The sequence below is a fragment of the Pseudophryne corroboree genome, chromosome 5, assembly GCF_028390025.1.
Source record: "Pseudophryne corroboree isolate aPseCor3 chromosome 5, aPseCor3.hap2, whole genome shotgun sequence".
Lineage (NCBI taxonomy): Eukaryota > Metazoa > Chordata > Amphibia > Anura > Myobatrachidae > Pseudophryne > Pseudophryne corroboree.
Genome location: NC_086448.1, coordinates 474147838 through 474167222, shown reverse-complemented (window position 1 = coordinate 474167222; position 19385 = coordinate 474147838).

The window sequence follows — 19385 nt, the reverse complement described above, 5'->3', positions numbered from 1 at the left end:
TAAACTGACATTTCCACCATAATTTATCTTTACCAATGTTAAGTTCTACCTACTAGTTTGCAATATTATCTTTTTCAGAATTTAAACAATTTTGTAAACTATGAACATTTTTAAAACCGTTATGCATGGTTAGGCATTTTTAACCAATTTACAAACAGAAGAGAAACTAAGAACCAAAGATCACTGGTGAGATATAAGGTTACTGCCTGCAGCAGTGGAACAAAAAAGAAGGATTGCCAATCTCAGAAGAAGATACACAAAAAAGATTTTTTGTGCACTGACATAAACCTTGATCAAATCAAAGTACCAAAGTACTTGTCAGTAATAATTTTATTCACAATGAAAAGCTTTTTAGATGCATACAGTATAACCAAATATAATAAATAAATAAAAATCCACATTTGGTGACTCAATTATAAAAAGATGGTTAAGTAGAAACAAATGTATCTGCATAGAATTGTCTTTGCATAGAACAAAGGCATAAATTGTTTAAAATATAAATATACACATATAATATAAGCTGAGAATAATTAACTTTTATTAGAAACGTGGCATGAACAGGACTTTATTGTTTCACAGAGTAATCTGAGATGGATGCATTAATTAATAATAATAATTAAATAGTCTGACATCCAAAAAGAAGTAATTTATTAAGTATCTAGTTTGATCTACTTACTTTATTAAATTCAGCTTCCTATATTATTTACAGATCATACCAAAGATGTCAAATGTGAGGTAGTTAGTGGGTTAATAGGTACAGTTAGGTGTTCCAAATTCAGTATCATGGAGCAGGGAATCAGGTGTAATTAAGTGATGGCATGCAGACAACAAGAAGAACATATATCAGGGATTCCCCATCCCAGCATGCCCTACAACAGTTTTAGCATGGCCAAATAGCAATACTGTAGCAAGGCATGCTGGTATGTGTAGTTCAACAACAGCTGGAGGGCCGAAGGTTCCCCATCCCTGACATATGTGATGGTGTATTTGACATCTACTCTTCCCACTAGCAGTCTATGTCCTGAGAGGAATCACCTGAGTGATAGATAATCACGGGTCCAACGGGGACCGTAATTTGTAATGGATATGGAGTTTTCACTAAGATGGCAAGAACACATAATTTGAACATGTATGGCATATAAGATAGTTTTTTTGTCATTGCATAGATAATTTAACATGGTCCTTAGTGTAAGCATGTCTAGCAAGCAAGCTGTATAAAGCAGCTTAATATGTTAAGGGTAGGAAATTATCTTCTCTTATGGCAGACATAACAGGATCTTTTCAGCATTAGTGTTGATGTCCCGAATATTTTTTTTACACAATATTTTTCACAGCATTTTAGCATTTTTAGGGACAGTGGTTGTGTTAAAATTCAGTCCTGTAAAGTTCACAGTGGCATTGTTTTTGGAAGTCCATAAAGGTAGACTACTGTATGTCGTCCTGCTCATGCCCTGACTTCTAGTTGTTCATATGCAACTTAATGGGCCAGCTTTTCATCCATGTTACATCATGCATCACTGCTGCAGGGAGCAGACTAGTGCGCTTTATTTCCCCTGGTATCACCATACATATCTGTTTATTTACTATAAAAATGCAAGAGCATATATTTCTAGGTATATATGTTTAAATATATATACACAAATATGTATACATAGACATATATGCTGGTGTATTTTGATAGTAAATAAACAGGTATGTATGTTGGTATAAACCAGGAGGGATAGATTGCTCATAGGACAACATCCTGCAAGGACTGATGGGACAGTTACCTTCTGTCCAGGCAGATTTCCTGTAAATTAAGGATTTGCTTCGTATAACTCTATTATGATTTGGTATTATACAAAGTAATCATTTAAGTTTTTTTCTTGCGTTTTCATGCTTACCGAATAGCATAAACCATTATCCAGCCATAGAGACCAATCACTTGCTTTCTACAGTGCAATACTGAAAGAGCTGGGTTTCAATGAAGAAGATAGTTGCATTGTCTTCTCTGTTAACCCTGAAAAAGTAGGAATACTTAAAAAATTGGGAGACACTCATTTCATGTCACTGTAATTATGAGAAGAGACAGCCTTTTGGTTGTCTTTACACAGTAGCAATAGTAGCTCATAATTATTATGAAGAAACATTTTATGATTAAGCATAAAATCCGTAACATTCAGATACATAACATATGGAACAGAGACTTTGGAAGACACACAATAGAAGACACACAATATGTATCAACAAAAGTATAAAAATTAAATAAATAATTATAGTTTACAGTTCAAATTGTGCAAACATAACAACTTAGAATGTATTGTCAGCATATCTTCATTCGATATTCAATAACCTGTGACAAAATAGGACAAGAAAGATACAACAGAGAACATGTAAATTGTTACCAAAAACTAAAAGAGACTGGTAAGGACATCCAGAACAAGCAGAAAAAAAATGTATGTCTATTTTAAATTATTGTTACAGATCTGTTCCATGTCAAATAAGAATATTGGGGCTAATTCAGCTTGGATCGCAAACCGTGATCCAACCGGAATTCTTAAAATCGTCCCGCGGGTGCATGCACAGTACCTGTCCTGCGCATCCACCCTCAATTTCTGCAGGGGGATGTGCAGTGCAGAAAATGTGATCGCCTCTGCCTGTCAATCAGGCAGAGGCGGTCGCAGGGCAGCAACGCTCTGTTTACAGGGCTGAGACGGAGCATTGTGGGGGCTGTGCAGTGCGAATGGGGGATGGAGGCAGCCAAAAGGAGACATGTCAGGGGCATGATCATGGCAGCTTCATGACATCACATGCAGCCACCATGATCAGGAAGATTGTGGGAGGCCTCCTGCGGGGGCAGCTAAGCTGCGCCTGCAGGAGGCTTCCTCAGTTTCTGCTAACAAGCAGGAATTGTGATGCCTTCACAATTTCTGCTTTGTGAATGGGGTGAGGCACAGGTCAGTATGCTGGGCAGCCTTGCCCAGCGATGGGCGGCCCCCAGCATGCGCTCCAAAGGATTGCAAATTGTGATAATTAGGCCCATTGTCCACAGAATATTTCCTTCAATAAACTCTTGAACATGCTCAGCTGTGAGGAAATCTTGAAAGCCCTTGCCAGGGAAAAGACATAACTGGTAGGATAATGTTGCACAAAGTTTGGTACTTTTTTTATTCAAAATAGAGCCAATCATGGAGAAATCGATTGGACACTTCTGCAGAAAAACTAGGAGTAGCTGCGTTCCCAGACCTCTCACATGCCATCCACAACTCACAAGTGTGTAAACACTAAATACAGTACACTAGCAAGTATAAGCTTTGATGAAGATATATTCTTTTGTAAGTGTTGTTAGTATTAAATATCTCTAGAAAAGCTGCCACAAACTTTATCCATATGACTTAGGAAATCCATGAATAAATAGCCAGGCCGGTGTGAGACAGCAGAGAAATATGATGATATGAAAGAATGTCCACAACAATTCCTGCAGGGTCAGAAAAACACTACAATATTCAGGATAAGAAACAAAAATGGCCCCAATAATATATACATGCATTAACTTGCAGGACTGATGTGTCACAGTTTAATAGAGGGACTGTAACATTGTAAACACTCAACCAGTTGTTGTATGGTACTGTATGCTGGAGCAATTCTTAGCTGACACTGGTGGTGAGATGAACAACTGGGATAGTCTGGAGTATCCTCTCTGTTAAATGTCATGATTGTTTGCCTCTGCAAGACTGGAAGTTGCTGGTGTGGGGCAACAGGCAGAAACACAATAAGGTAAAGATGACCAGTTTAGCAGATATCATATACTGGGTCCTCAGAACTGTCCCAAATTGCAGGAAGTGCTGTTGTATAAGGGTAAAGCAGGGTGAGTCACAAAAATGAAAATTGCTAAATAGCTTCAGGAGTTGTCGTGTTCATAAGTCTGCCAAGTAATGTCTGTTTAATGGACTTCCCTGTATTACCAGCCTTCATATTATATTTTCTTGTTACTAAGATGTACTCTGCAGTTGGCACATTCCTTAGCAGACATCTGAACATTTATTGTTCTTTGACATTAATACTGTAGGTATAGTCCAGAAGATTTCCCAAATCTGCAATATACATTACAGAGACGGCTCCACTACTCAACTTTGTCTTGCATTATTCTACTTGTCCGACTTACAGTTTGAGTACATCCCTGTTATACAGTTACTACTGGATAGATTCAAATACTTATTATCATATTGCCAGTCTGCAATCACCAAGTATTCCTGTGTACAGCTGTTCTTGAAAGTATGCTGCTCTTCTACTGAATACCTTTAGAAATGTATCATATGTGTTTTTGTGATGTAATTTGTACCCTGTGTTTTTTTATTACTATGCTTATCCATGATTACTTTCCAATCTTGTTTCTGACATATCTGTGCATGGTCACCATATTTATTGCTACATACCAAGTTTCTGTTTCTGCGCCATTTAGGATTACAGTACTACTTCTGTTGGTCTGTAGCTATTTATTAATCTGCCATTATTCTGTCTTCCAGATACCATGAATAAGATAGAAAATAGCACCATGTCTAGAGTATTTGTGATCTTGCATGAACGATATAAAGTAATCCTGAAGAAAGCAGACAGATTGTAAAGCAGCACATGGGATACAGGTTAGGATATACCAGGCACTGGATAAAATTGGCAAGACACAGGATACAGAACAATACAAAAAGTTAGCTGAGATCAGAAAGCCAGGCAAATTAAAGCAATGTCTAGGAACAGGTCAGGTTCAAAGGCAGACAGCAGGCAAATTAAACTACAGTGAACAGGCTGATGTCAGAGGCAGGTAGAACCAAGAGAAAATTCCAGCAAACAAAATGAGGTCAGGGGCAGGCACCAGGCAAGAGCAAGTCTAGTGAACAAGCCAAGGTCATGGACAAAAGACAAGCAAAATCCAAAGATAGTCTAAGTGACAACAAGTAAAATACTTTAACCAGCACACTGGAGCTGGAATGCAAGACTAAAAAAGTCTGGGTCACGGAAAAAGGGAGAGAGCAGGTAAACACATTACTAATGGATATTTCAAGTTGCAGAGCCTGTGGTGCTGAGAAAGAAAAGTGTGAGAAGCTGCATAGACAGTCACTTCGACACCTACTGCTGGAAAAGTAACAGCTAAAATTATATAAAAAACTTTCAGTCAATTAAGATTTTGAAAAAAATTACCTTCTTTTGATGTAAATACATTTTAATAAAACACATGATGGAAATTTAAAATCTATCAAAATCATATTTGAAAAACTATTTATTACATTTGCTGTAGTAAACAATGTAAACAAAAAGGATAAGATTGTACAAGAATCTGCACAATTATAATAGTTGCCTTTGGGTATAGTGTGCAAAGAATCAGTTTGATGAGCAAGTTATCAGTGAAGGTACAAGCTAATAGCTAATCCTGGTACCACAGACCAGATGCAAGCTACTGTAAATGTATCTTTAGTTAAGTCAAGGTTTGAATCATTTGGAAATAACAGTTGACTAGATGAAGTGTCTGAAGAAATAAGAGAGTTTGCATGACCAGATACTAGGCCTAACCAACACTGGAATAACCAACACTATTTTGTTTGTGATTTACTGTATTTCATAAAAAGTGGATGAGGTTTCCCATTACCAAAATTGTAATATTTTTTAGGTCAGTGGTTCCCAACCTCGGTCCTCAAGAACCTCCAACAGTTCATGTTTTCCTGGTCTGCTTACCGGATTGCAAGTGAAATAATTTGCTCCACCTGTGGGTCTTTTAAAATGTGTCATTGGGTAATGAATACACCTGTTCAACTGCTAAGTGATCTGGAAAAATGTTTAGGATACTTGAGGACAAAGGTTGGGAACCACTGCTCTAGGCGGAAGAAAAACATCTTTATGGTATAAAAATATGCAAATCTGTTTGTATCTAGCATATGAAAGCATGAATCATTTATTCATATTATAACCAGCAGATTTTCATTGTACCCAAAACAATTGTTTTTCTGTTATAACAGACAGATTTTTAATGGTGGTGACAAGCGCTGAGAAACTGACTTTCTGTTCTGTATTCATATACAGTATGCAGAGCCGAATTAAGGTGAAGGGGTGAAGGGGACACTGTACCTTAGGCTTCAGAGGGGACTCTGGCCGAAGCACACCACTTTGTGCAGAAGCATTTGGGACCGGAGAGAGAGAAATACACTCCTGAGTCGTGTCCCGGTATGTAAAGATGTGTCACACTACAGCCTTGCTGCTTTTATCAGTGTGCTGTAGCGGGACTGCAATGCATACGCAGCATGACATAGCATATCATATGCATCACAAGCATCTCTCCATTAGAATGAATGGCTTCCATTAACTTCAGTGTATAGCGTACCCTCGGTCTATGTGCTACAATGCAAATGCATCGCAGAAACAGACTAAATACTAAATAATTTAAATACTAGAAAGGGTGTGCATTTTATAGTTGCTTAAGATGTATTTATTCTATGGGTAGAAAACTTTTTTAAATAGTTGTCTCTCAAACATATGGAGCTATAAACAGTATCCAGACATTATTAAACCATTAGTTTAAATCTAAATACACCATTGCTTTAAAATTAATAAAGTATAATGTACATAACCTAAACTGTTCCCACACCTGGAGCACATTGCTGTACTTGATCAGAGCAGTCCCATAGCAGGCATGGGCAGGATGTCAAGTGGGGGCAGTGCTGACAAGATGTGGTGGGCCGGAAGAGTAGGGGTGGACGTAAGTGCTCTTGGATTCCCCCCAAGGTTTAATCCGGCCCTGACTACCCATATGGCATTAATAAATAAATATGTATATATATATATATATTGTCACAACTGAGGGTCTAGGCTGACAGAAGGAAGCCTCAGTTGTAGGGGCTGAGATAAAGGTGAACTTGGGAGGTTTAATCAGACCCCTGGACATGTAAGTGTAGAAGGATTACCTGAAGGTGTGACCATGACAACCAGGTTTAAAAGTCAATAAAAGATTTATAAACAAACTCCGTATTAATACAGCAGTAATAAAAGATGAGAATGAACAGTGATAAATAATACAGTTCCTGGATCACTATAACCTTGGGAGGAGCTACAGAGCAGTCCCATTGATGGAATATCCTTACCAGGCCTGTCTGTAGTAGTGAGGGTAGCCGAGGAACTCGCCAGCAGGTGTAACAGGTGAAGCTGGTAACACTGTAGCTTGAGCAGACTGCTGTAGATACTGGATAGAACCAGCCAGATAGTAGAAACACGGAGTGGATGCTGAATGGAATCAGCCAGGTGATAGAACACGGAGTGGATGCTGAATGGAATCAGCCAGGTAGCAGGATGATGCTAGAGAGCGTGGATATAGGAAGACATGAAAGGAGGGTACCGATGGTTTGTGGATACTGCTGGTAGGTAGGAATCCACTGGAACAACACCGGCACTTCAAGAAGACTGGATACTGCTGAAAGCTGACCGCTGGAAGCAGATGGGCTTGTAGCTGGAAACTGGAACAATCACGGAGGACTGCAGAGTCAGGCTGCACCGCAGGATGGAAAGCAGGTGCGGATCTCTTAGTGGAGGCTGGAATCAGGAAATGGAAACCTGGAGAAACAACCACAGGAGAGAGAGAGAGAGACTGGAGCTAGGTTTGACAACCAAAGCACTGACGATTTCCTGGTTCAGGCACAGGATACTTATACCTGCAGCAAGGCAGGCATTGGCTGAACAATTATACAGATTCAACAGCGCAGCGGATTGGTAGAGACTGAGGCATGTGACTGAAACCAACATGGCTGTGCCCATGTTCGCAATTGGAGGGAAAGACAATTTGGAAAACCATGTGGAGATTCAGCAGCAACGGCGGCGCAGGCCATGGAGGACAGGAAACGCCAGACTGACAACTGTATACTGGAACACATGGATGACAGAGGAGGCCGCGGCAGGCATGAGATGCCACACTGTGTACTGGAACACAGGAATGGCGGCGGAGGCCGCGGAGGGCGAGAGGCGCCTTTCAGAGATTAAACATGGCTCCGCTGTGACAGGGTCTCAGAGTGACAGGAGGAAGATGCAGAGTGTGGACATCAGTAACACAGATGAGATCCGGCCCTGGAATGCTGAGCCAGCCTCAGGAGACATCTAAAAGGCAAGTAATGGCGTCCAGATACCCGGATCGTGACATATATATATATATATATATACATACATACACACACTCACACACATCATATTTGTTTTCCTTTTTTGTTGAAGGAGGGGCATCAAACTCCAACTTGTCTACGGGCAAATGTAATTAACTTACGCCACTGGCTGGTACCATATATAATATGATCAAAATCAAGTGCGGGCTATTTATTTTCTGTTATCGGACCTCATTCACAACATGCAATGTTTGCATAGCTAAATGATTTTTTTGCAACTGTGCATGCGCAAAATAATTGTTCAGAGCATCGCCAAAGATGCTGTTGCAGTAAAGAATGATAGTTTCAGAAATGTTGTGGAAAAGTGATTGGCGGTGACTAGGAGATGGTTAGGAACGTACACAAAAGTGGTCTGTTCGGTGGGTGTGTTGAGGGAGTGTTGTGGTTAATAAAAGTGTCTGTATTCACAGATACACAGCCACATGCAGAGGAGACCATAGTCAGACAAAGAAACTATATCTGACATAGGATTGGTGCAAGTTTTGATGATTCAACCAATGGTGGTGTATAAAACTGGTATTACAGCATGCACATACTATGCACTAAAATTGGAAATCTCAGACCTTGCACATTTGATCTCATAGATCTACATAAAAGATTAAGTTTATAGCAGCATTTGCATAAAGTTGCAGATTGGCAACCACCAACAGGTATTCCTGTTTGCATTTTTTTTGTTCAATTAATATTCAGGCCCTGTGCTTAAAAAATGTTGCCTAATGTTGTCCTGGCTGATGCCCACAAGGCTTATCTAGCCCTGTGGAAAGCAGCCAGGACAACATTAGGCAACAGATTAAGTGAGGCTCACACAGCTACCCTTGTCTACATGTAAAGTTCTGTATCTGGAAGGTGAGTAAATGTTAATAGTATGTTGTTTTTAGCCAGCCACACCCTGTCAGTTGCTGCAAGTTGTGGAAGAAAAATGTATTCAAACCAAACAACACAACATGTGACTAAGGTTCTTTCCATTAGTAAACACCAGAGAGTACATCAGGAAAAATAGGTTAATATATGAATGAATATCCATAATCTGAAGATAACTAGTTGCCTAGAAATAAAAATAACCTTAAACTGACCCAATTTTAGGATACTTTCACAAGATAAATAGATAAGCCAGTTTTTGTTCTAATTCTTGGTACGCATATATATTACAGTATCTAGTGGGTTGGGTATGGGATCCCGGCAGTCAGAATACTGATGCCGAGATCACGACCGCCAGAATGCTGGCAGTTGGGCAAGTGCAATGAAGCCCCTTGCGGGCTTAATGGTTCTCTGCTCTCACAACAGGTTCTATCCCCGCTCCATGGGTGTCATGGACACAGAGGAGAGGGAATAGCTGTGGTGGCACTGCCGGAACTCTAGCGATCAATATTCTGACCACCGGCATCCCGACCGATGGGGTCCGGACTACGCCCTATCTAACATCATAATATTTGTTGCCATAAATTACAACACTATTATGCACATATTTTATTATTACCCTTACAGAATCTGACTGCCAATCAGATCACCTAAAGACTGCTGCCACCGTAACCACCTTTGGGACTCTTTGGAACAACTAGATTGAGTTTTTATGAAGATATCATGGTTGATTCAATTAGAGAAACATATATATTTGAAATTTATCACTATCTAAAGCAGAGGTTCTCAAACTCGGTCCTCGGGGGCACACACAGTGCATGTATTGCAGGTCTCCTCACAGAATTGCAAGTGAAATAATTAGCTCCACCTGTGGATCTTTTAAAATGTGTCAGTGAGTAATTAATACACCTGTGCACCTGCTGGGTTACCTGCAAAACATGCACTGTGTGTGCCCACGAGGACCGAGTTTGAGAACCTCTGACCTAAAGTGTCTTCAAAGGGATTTTACTAAGCACTCCATTGGACGCCATCTAGAGGCCACTGGCATGCAAAACACTTTATTCCCCCCATAGAGGTGGGTCGTGTTAGGATTTTATTACTGTGTATAGGATCTTGGTTTTAATATGTTTCTTCAAATACTTCTACATTTTAAAGTTTTGCATAAGAATCTAATCACAAATAGCAATTAGCAATATAACTACAAATGGAGGAAAATAAAATGTGATTTTAAACCGTATTAATTTCAGCAGAAAAAAAATTGACATTTTAAGTTACAATGCTATCTTTTGGAACTGACATTTCAAATATATTTAAGGGCCTTTTCTATTATACACAGTTCAGTACATTCTTAAACCAGTGAGCAGTAAAGGTCAAAAAAGAATTCAAGGTATTGTGCTATTTACAAAGTAAATGTTTATACAATGCACGTGTATTAGTATATTTAACCACTTAACTGACTTTTTTTGTTTTTAGCAAATGCTAATTGAAAATTGCAGATTGTTTTAAAAATAAATGTAAATATTGCATTGAAATAAAATGTACCTGTGACGTGTATCAAGCCCCCCATGTCCATAGGCCTAATTTGTAAAATTAAATCCCATCCACATTGGCAATGGATAACTCCCAGTGGTAATATTGTAGATCCCATTAACATTAACCCCTACCCCTTAGTGGGGTAGGGGTTAATGTTAATACATAACACACACATACACACACACACACACACACACACACACACACACACACACACACACACACACACACACACACACACACACACACCCATACTCCCTTTGTTTTGTGGATTTTTTTCCCTATCCTCCCAAAGACCCAGAGTCAAATTACTTTAAAGGGACATCAACCCCAACCCTCACTCCAGCACCTCCAAGATTTATTACTCCCTTTACCATATGGCATTAACCCTCTCACATACAGAGCACAGCAGAGCCAGTATCAGGGTGATCTGATGATCAGTTCCCACTTTTGCAGCTGATCTCTGCACATGGAATCCAACAGTGGCAGCTAAAGCCCAGCTGGCTGCAGTCGCATCCCATCCAATTGTGCCAATTACTATAAGTGGTTAACTTGTTATTTTAGTTTTTGAATAGTATTTTGTTTTATCTTAAACATATAGATACAGCATATGAAATCTGAAAAAGCCAAATGCATTCAAACTAGTGATGAGCGGGTTCGGTTCCTCAAGATCCGAACCCCCCCCAAACTTCACCCATTTTACAGAGATCCGAGGCAGCCTCGGATCCTCCCGCCCTGGCTCGGTTTACCCGAGCGCGCCCGAACGTCATCATCCCACTGTCGGATTCTCGGGAGATTCGTATTCTATATAAGGAGCCGCGCGTCGCCGCCATTTTCACTCGTGCATTGGAGATGTTAGCGAGAGGAAGTGCAGCGTTCTCTCAGTTTTTGTGTTCAGTGTGCTGCAAATATCTGTGCTCAGTGTGCTGCAAATATCTGTGCTCAGTGTGCTGCAAATATCTGTGCTCAGTGTGCTTGCAAATATCTGTGCTCAATGTGCTGAAAATATCTATGTTCTCTGCCTGAAAAGCGCTCCATATCTGTGCTGCATTGTAGTATATAGTAGGAGGACAGTGCAGAATTTTGCTGACCACCAGTATTATATAGCAGGATGGTAAAGTAGGCCACTGCTCTACCTACCTCTGTGTCATCAAGTATACTATCCATCCATAACTGTGCTGCATTTTAGTTGTGTGCAGTATATATAGTAGGAGGACAGTGCAGAATTTTGCTGTGACCACCAGTATATATATAGCAGTAAGGTACAGTAGTCCACTGCTCTACCTACCTCTGTGTCGTCAAGTATACTATCCAACCATACCTGTGCTGCATTTTAGTTGTGCACAGTATATAGTAGGAGGGTACAGTGCAGAATGTTGCTGTGACCACCAGTATATATATAGCAGTACGGTACAGTAGTCCACTGATCTACCTCTGTGTCGTCAAGTTTACTACAAATGTTCAGTAAAATGACCCAAAAATCAAAATTAAAAGCGTCTGATGAGAAGCGTAAACTTGCCAATATGCCATTTACGACATGGAGTGGCAAGGAACGGCTGAGGCACTGGCCTATGTTCATGGCTAGTGGTTTAGATTCACATGAGGATGGAAGCCTCATCCTCTCGCTAGAAAACTGCAGTGCCACTCCTAGATGGGCCAGGTGTTTGTGTCGGCCACTTGGGTCACTTAGCTTAGTCACACAGCTACCTCATTGCAGCTCTTTTTTTTATTTGCATCATGTGCTGTTTGGGGACTATTTTTTAAATCTGCCCTCCTGTCTGACACTGCAGTGCCACTCCTAGAAGGGCCAGATGTTTGTGTCGGCCACTTGGGTCGCTTAGCTTAGCCACGCAGCTACCTCATTGCACCTCTTTTTTTCTTTACATCATGTGCTGTTTGGGGACTATTTTTTAAATCTGCCATCCTGTCTGACACTGCAGTGCCACTCCTATATGGGCCAGGTGTTTGTGTCGGCCACTTGTGTCACTTAGCTTAGCCACAAAACTGCCTTATTGCTCCTCTTTTTTTCTTTGCATCATGTGCTGTTTGGGGACTATTTTTTAAATCTGCCATCCTGTCTGACACTGCAGTGCCACTCCTAGATGGGCCAGGTGTTTGTGTAGGCCACTTGGGTCGCTTAGCTTAGCCACACAGCTACCTCATTGCACCTCTTTTTTTCTTTGCTTCATGTGCTGTTTGGGGACTATTTTTTAAATCTGCCATCCTGTCTGACACTGCAGTGCCACTCCTAGATGGGCCAGATGCTTGTGTAGGCCACTTTGGTCGCTTAGCTTTGCCATCCAGCGACCTTTGTGCAAATTTTAAGACAATAAATAATATTGTGAGGTGTGAGGTTTTCAGAATAGACTGGAATTGAGTGGAAATTATGGTTATTGAGGTTAATAATACTATGGGATAAAAATGACCCCCAAATTCTATGATTTAAGCTGTTTTTGAGAGTTTTTTGTAAAACAACCACCCAAATCCAAAACACACCCGAATCCGACAAAAAATTTTCAGGGAGGTTTGTCCAAAACGCATCCGAATCCAAAACACGGCCGCGGAACTGAATCCAAAACCAAAACACAAAACCCGAAAAATTTCCAGTGCACATCACTAATTCAAACATTAGTTGTTGTTTGTTACATCATTTCATAATAGTATTGTTAAAAAATCTTAAATGTAAATTCTATATTCTGAATGGTGATTCAGAAGAATGTAAAAGCAAATTTTACACAACAGCTGCTAATTTAGCCTTACAGAGTGAATGGAGACTCTTTGCTTACCCCAAAATGGTTGTATTAAATTCTTCATCTGATTCTGTAATAGAGATACCATTATACTATTTGGTTAGTACGCAGGGACGTGCAGTCAGGGGAGGCAGTGCCTGTCCTGTCATTAATGATTAAAATAATACAAAGAAGATACTTATGACACATATTCTATGTAGAGATGAGCAGTTTGTCGAGATACAACCCCCTCGAACTTCACATATTTTACACGGGTCCGAGGCAGCTTTGGATCTTCCCGCCTTGCTCGGTTAACCCGAACGCAGCCGAACGTCATCATCCTACTGTCGGATTCTTGCGAGATTCGTATTCTATATAAAGAGCCGCGCGTCGCCCCCATTTTCACTCTGCATTGGAAATTGAACAGAGAGGACGTGGCTATGTTCTCTGCCTGAAAAGCTCCCTATCTGTGCTCAGTGTGCTGCAAATATATGTGCTCAGTGTGCGTCAAAAATCTACATTCTATGTCTGAAAAGCTCCATATCTGTGCTCAGTGTGATGCAAATATCTGTGCTCAGTGTGCTGCATTTTGGTGACCAACAGTATATAGTTGTACAGTACAGTAGGCCATTACTGTATCTTGCAGCTCCGTGTCACTGCAAGTATCCATTCCATATCTGTGCTGCATTTTTGTGAGCAGTATATATAGTAGTACAGTGCAGCATTTTGGTGACCCAACAGTATATAGTTGTACAGTACAGTAGGCCATTGCTGTATCTTGCAGCTCTGTGTCACTGCAAGTATCCATTCCATATCTGTTCTGCATTTTTGTGAGCATTATATATAGTAGTACAGTGCAGCATTTTGGTGACCAACAGTATATAGTTGCACAGTACAGTAGGCCATTGCTGTATCTTGCAGCTCTGTGTCACTGCAAGTATCCATATCTGTGCTGCATTGTTGTGAGCAGTATATATAGTAGTACAGTGCAGTATTGTGGTGACCAGTTTACTACAGTAAAATAGTCCATTGCTGTTCTCGCGGCTCAGTGTCATTTCTCCGTAGTATCATCATTGCTCAGTATAATCAGTGATTGATCAGTATAATCAGTTCTCAGTATAATCAGTGTGCTGTTAGACATGTGCTCGTTTTCCGCCATTAGTGCATTGGGATTTAGACAATTAATGAAGTTATTGTGTCCCCGGTACAAAATCCCATCTAGATTCCACTTCACTAGGCAGGCGATTGGGAGATTTTACCAATTACTCTCAGTGATTTATAATTATTTATTAATTACAGTGATCTTGCCAAATGATTCCAGTGATTTTGTCATTTTCTTCCAATGATTTGGACCAATAATACCATTGATTAGAACGAATAATTCCTGTGATATTCATGTGTTTGTGTCGCTTAGCTTAGCCGTCCAGCGACCACAGTGCACCTCTTTTTCTCTTTTCTTTGCATCATGTGCTGTTTGGGGCCAATTTTTTTAAGTGCCATCCTGTCTGACACTGCAGTGCCACTCCTAGATGGGCCAGGTGTTTGTGCCGCTCTCTTGGGTCGCTCAGCTTTGTCATCCAGTGACCTTGATGCAAATTTTAGACCTAAAATTAGTATTGTGAGGTGTGAGGTATTCAGAATAGACTGGAAATGAGTGGAAATTGTGGTTATTGAGGCTAAAAATACTATAGGATCAAAATTACCCCAAATTCTATGATTTAAGCTGTTTTTGAGGGGGTTTTGAAAAAAAAAACACCCGAATCCGACAAAAAATTTCTAGGTCGACAGGTCAAAAGGTCGACATGAGTTTTCCATGTTATTTTGGTGTTGTTTTCTTCGTAGAGTGACCGGGAACCCCAATTAGTGCACCGCGTCCACTCGCATGGTGCCTTCGCTCCGCTACCGCTTCGCTCGGCACAGATTACCGTTCCAATCGTAGTCCACGTGGATTGTTAAGTATGAAAAGGATCAAAAAAAGAAAAAAAATTGTGAAAAACTCATGTCGACCTTTTGACCTGTCGACCTACAACATGTCGACCTAAAGTCCCTGTCGACTTAGACACCCTGTCGACCTAGTTACTGTCGACCAATAGTGGTCGACCTAGACATTGTCGACCTAGTTACTGTCGACTTTCAGTCCGGAACCCGGTGGCGGCTATGCAAAAGAGCTTAAAGGCCGCTACCTCCAAGGTGAGACCCTGAATAATAAATGTTATTTTAAAACTGTGTCTTGTATTTATTTTAATATTTTCTTTACAGGTGGACTACAGGTGCCAACGGGCCCCTTAATGTCCGGTCATGCTGGCACTTGTAATTTTCCAAGTGCCGGCATGCTGGGGAGGGCTTGCTGGGACCTGTAGGCCACCTGTAAAGAACAATATTATAGCATGAACCCTTCACCCACCGCCACCAGGGGTGTGGGGCATAGCACTGAGCTTTCAGCCCAGTGCTGGTTGTTGCTCAGGAGGGGGGGGGCCCTCTCAAATTTGTGGGGTCCGTACTTTCTGAGGAATGCCAACCCTTGGCTGACTGGTTTGGGGAATGTTAATGTTATGGCAAGGGGAAACCATACAGAGTGTCTCCCCTGCTATGGGATTATCCCCCTGGCTGGTTCAGCCTGTTGCTGGTTTTAGTGATGGAAGGGGGACTCTACGCTTTTTTTTGGGGGGGGGGGGTTGGGTAGTAGCAAGTGCCTCACCAGCCACTGACCTCACCGCACGTCACTGTTAGTACTGTATATGTTCTATCACCCACGCCAATGGTGAGGGATTCCATGGGTTTACTACAATTACAATCCATTCTAGAGTTACAGTATGACCACATTTTTCTACATTGCAAAAAGTCTGTTGATCAATTTTATTTTGTACGTTATACATTTTTAAACATTTTAGTTAGGTCTCAATCAATATAATGCAATTTAGTGCTGCTTTTATTAATAAGGTTGCCTTCATCTGAACCTGTTTAAGTTACTATTATTGCTGAAATCTTAGGCTGTCTATCCCCTACCTGGGTTGGCCCTATCTGAGGGCCGTGTGCTAGCCAATCATCCTTGCATACCCAGTTCTGTAACCTTCCTCTGGGTCCTGACTGCCCATCCTGCTAACCCTGAAAGGCATATTTGGTGCTGAATAGACCTGTACCAGAGGAGTATATAGGGGTCTGAGTAAGGGTCCGTCACCCCCCCTCCCATATTTACATTGTGAACTTACAGTATAACTCTCACTCACACCTCCCCCTCACACGTGGTCAGTCTAGCCTCACTTTGGGTGAGATGTATGACACTGGTCCGGATTGTGCTAGTAAAAGTCATCCCGCTTTGCTTCTTTACCGAGGCAAAGCAGGAAGCAGTATCGACAAGATGTAAGAACATCTTGTTTGCCAGAGAGGGGGAGTGAAAACTTCCCCCTCCAGCAATCCCTTTCAGGACCACAACGTATCAGTCTAGTGTTACTTCGCTGTGTGTAACTATCGGGAGATAGTACTCGATACTATTGCGAGATCACCCGTATGAATTCTGGTGCTGGTAGCTGCAGCAGCCGCTACAGTGGCAGTCAAAGGGGCAATGACACCTGCAGCTGTTGAAATTGATAGCTGCAGGTGTCTTAATGGTTAGTGCCACTGACCATTCTTACATTGTCCTACACATTATCGTGCTATCTATTACAGATAGCAGCTTGTCATTCAGCATACACCACTGAAGTAATACACGGGGAGAAGGATGTTATCAGTGCATATAACATAATGAATATTATTACAGCTACCCCTTTAATATCCCTTTAACACCGCAGGCTTTGAACACGGGTTTTTGCACATGAGCGCGCATAACCTGTATTGCTGTGCAGCATAAAAGGGCCCAGTTGCAATAATCTGGGTCAAGTGACCCAGTATTCCAACTCGGGTAGCTTGCAGGGTTGAACACAGGTTCTACCTGGCTTGCTGTGCTTTGTAAATGGGAAGCCAGGTCAATACAACCCATTTCCCGTTCATCTGTGTGGACGGGCAGCACTTGGAGATCATGTGATCATGTGATCTCCAAGCGCCGCCACCGCCGCCGCATCACTGATGACGTCACCAACCCAGCAATATGCCAGGTTTAAAACAGCAAGGGCTTAAGGCAGGTCGCAGCCGGGAAGCAGTCGTCACAGGCTCCCAGGTGCTACCAGCTTCATGTTGTCTAAAAAGAATATAACAAACTAACGGAAACCCTTTCAGTTTGCCCTCTTATACCCTCATATCCTAATTATACACATTGCCCTCCTACACGGCAGTGTATGTAAGACCCCCATAGTACCCCTTAGTATGCACTGCACCCTCCATAATACCCTTCAGTATACACAACACCCCCATAATACCTTTAAGAATACACAGTGCTTTCCACCATATTTCCTCTCAGTACACATAGTGCCCACTATGGTATTTATTCCTACAGTACACAGCGGGATGCGGTTATTATCCCAGCAGTTGGGATCCCGGCACATGACATACCGGTGCTGGAATCCCAGCACACAATGGGGACAGGACACTGATGCCGGAATCTCGACAGCTAAGGAACCTGATCACACAGGCAGCAGACCAGATATGTAATAAACTGGGGATGGGGTGTTAGGTTTAGGTGACACCGGGGGACTTAGGGTTAGGGTGTGGGAGGAAGAGGGTTAGGTTTAGGGTGTGTTGAGGGGAGGTTAGGGGCAGACACCAATGAGGAAGGGGGGTTAGGATAAGGTTGCGGAGGGGGGATGGTTATGGTTAGGGTGTGGGGAGGGGGGGTATAGGTGTCGGCGGGGTTTTGGTTAGGCTCTTAAAAGGGAGGATTAGAGTAAGGGGAGGGTTGCCAACCCCTGTCAGAATTTTAACTGTTGGGATGCCACTGTCGGCCTCCTAACAGCCAGCATTTCATACCCAACCCCACAAAGCACCCCTATATAACCCTTAGTATGTACTTACAGCACCCTGATATTATCCCCAATACACACAGCACATCCAAAATACTCCTAGTATATACTGTACCCCAGCACCCCCATATTATCCCCAATACATTCAGCACTCCCCATCTTACCCCTTCATACACAGAGCACCACTATATCATCCCAAGTACATTCAGCACCCCCACATATCCCCACTACACTTAGCACCCCCATATTACCCCCTAAAACACAGTGCCTCCATGGTACCTGTCTTTTTTCTTTCCTGTGAAGGGCTGTAAGGGTAGCTGAGTTTGCGGGTGACACAGGATCACAGCCGCATGGCTACCATGGAATAACAGTATCGGTTCTGGCGGCACAGACTGCCTGGGGGTGAGGCTGCAACCACTGCCAAGTTCTTCCCTGTGAGCCACCAGTGAGGAAGGGTAGGGGGCGGGACCATGTGATGTGGCCATAGAGGCTTGCACTGATGCTGCTGCATGGCCCCAACAGACATCTCCAGGTTCCAATATTAATGTAATGTGAGAGAGTGCTGACGTTCTGACTCTATTATGTTGTATGTTACTAGTGGCACCTGTTGAAGAAGAAAGGATTCGTTTTTTATAAAATGTTTACACTCTTTTAAGTGATAATGTGGATAGCCTGCAGACCATATCCTGTGGATGACTTTTGCAGATGGTGAATCTCCCTACCTGTCTGACCCTGCTTTGATGGTGTTGTAGCCACTGATGTTCATTTGCCACGGCTCTGGGCTCCGTTCTGTGCAGCCGATGGTGGGGCTGTCAGCGCTCTGAGTCCCACTGCATTCAGCAGGCTGTGAGCAGCGTGACATCACTCATTTTGTCCTGGATGTGGCTGATGTTGTGGTTCATGATGCGGCCGATGCTGGGGCCATGCAGAAAGCTTTACGCTTGTTAGTAGAGTATCCAATGCATGTCATGCGACCCAAGCTCACTTTTTCGAGGATAAATTCTTATTAAAAGATACTTTATTTTTATTTGGCTTTATTGATAAAATACTGTAACTTCCGGATTGAAATTACCTCACTTTTTGTGGGAACCATGTGTTTCATTATAAACTATTCTTTAAAGTTGAATTAAAAAAACATAATTCATATACTTTTTAAAAAAAAATCTCTAGTGCCACTTGTTATACTAATATTAATAAAAAAT